Source organism: Ovis aries, chromosome 12, assembly GCF_016772045.2.
Source record: "Ovis aries strain OAR_USU_Benz2616 breed Rambouillet chromosome 12, ARS-UI_Ramb_v3.0, whole genome shotgun sequence".
Classification (NCBI taxonomy): Eukaryota; Metazoa; Chordata; class Mammalia; order Artiodactyla; family Bovidae; genus Ovis; species Ovis aries.
The window spans coordinates 65,446,985-65,448,430 of record NC_056065.1 but is presented as its reverse complement, the minus strand read 5'-3'; the positions used below and the strand labels follow the sequence as shown (position 1 = coordinate 65,448,430).

General features: G+C 43.8%; 1 pseudogene; it reads left to right on the top strand.

The window, feature by feature from the left end:
• The first annotated feature begins 357 nt into the window (after nt 1-357).
• Nucleotides 358-1,133, top strand: LOC101122967 (small ribosomal subunit protein eS4-like; annotated as a pseudogene).
• Nucleotides 1,134-1,446: the final 313 nt, after the last annotated feature.

Below are 1,446 nucleotides of genomic sequence, written 5' to 3'. Positions count from 1 at the left end.
TAAGGTGTTTAAAAGTGATAGCTTTTTCATTTACAACTTAAATGAAATGATAATTGGTGCAATGTCAAAATAAGAAAAGGAATTTAAGGCAGTGTGGATGAAGACAGTTTTAACTGGGCTCAAAAAATTATGCCAGTGTGGAAGAATACTTCTTTCAAACATAAGGCATAGAAATCTGGACATCTCTGTCCTACTCACACTATTTGTGAGTGCAAAGAGTATTGGGAAGATGCTGTGAGAAGGATCTGTCCTTGGTTCAGGCAATAAAGGATACATTGTCTGCAGAGAACAAAAAAGCAATAATAAAACTAAGTCAGCTCTTTTTCCTGCCCAGTGCCTAGAGCAGCCACAGCTTGTGCTCCCGAGAAGCACCTGAAGCCCACATCAGCTCCAAAGCTTTCGATGCCGGATAAACTGAGTGGTGTGTTTGCTCCTCGTCCATCTACCAGTCCCCACAAACTAGGGAATGTTTGCCCCTAATCATTTTCCTAAGGAACAGACTCAAGTATGCCCCAATAGGAGATGAAATAGAGAAGATCCGTATGCAGAATTTCATTAAGAGTGATAGCAAGGTCTGCACCAATATAACTTACCCTGCTGGTTTTATGGATGTCATCAGCGCTGATAAAACTGGAGAGAATTTTCACCTGATCTATGACACCAGTGGTTGCTTTGCTGTTCATTGTATTACACCTGAGGAGGCAAGGTACAAGCTAGGCAAAGTGGGAAAGATCTTTCTGGGGACAAAGGGAATCCCTTGTCTGGTGACCCATAATGCTTGCACCATCCACTACCCTCGATTCCCTCATCAAGGTGAATGACATCATTCAAACTGACTTGGAGACTGGAAAGAGTACTGATTTAATCAAATTTGACACTGGTGCATGGTGACTGGAGGTGCTAACCTGAGAAGAACTGGTGTGGTCACCAATCAGGAGAGACATCCTGGTTCTTTCAACGTAGTTCGTGTGAAAGATGCCAGTGACCACAGCTTTGCCACCTGGTTCTCAAAAATTTTCATTATTGGCAAAGGCAACAAACCATGGGACTCCCTTCCCTATGGTAAGGGTATCTGCCTTACCACTGCTGAGGAGAGAGGCAAGAGACTAGAAGCCAAATAGAGCAGTGGATAAAATGATCCCTGGGTGACATGACTGGAAAAGTCTTTATACTTAGTTAAAGATAATACCACATTAAAAAAAAAAATGGCTAAGTCATTTTGGTCTTCCCTGGTGGCTCAGATGGTAAAGAACCTGCCTGTAATGCAGAAGACCTGGGTTCGATCCCTGGGTCGGGAAGAGCCCCTGGAGGAGGGCATGCAACCCACTATTCTTGCCTGGACAATCCCATGGACAGAGGAGGCTGGCAGGCTTACAGTCCATGGGGTTGCAAACAGTGGGACATGACTGAGTGACTAACACTAAGTCAGCTTGCATTTTCATATTA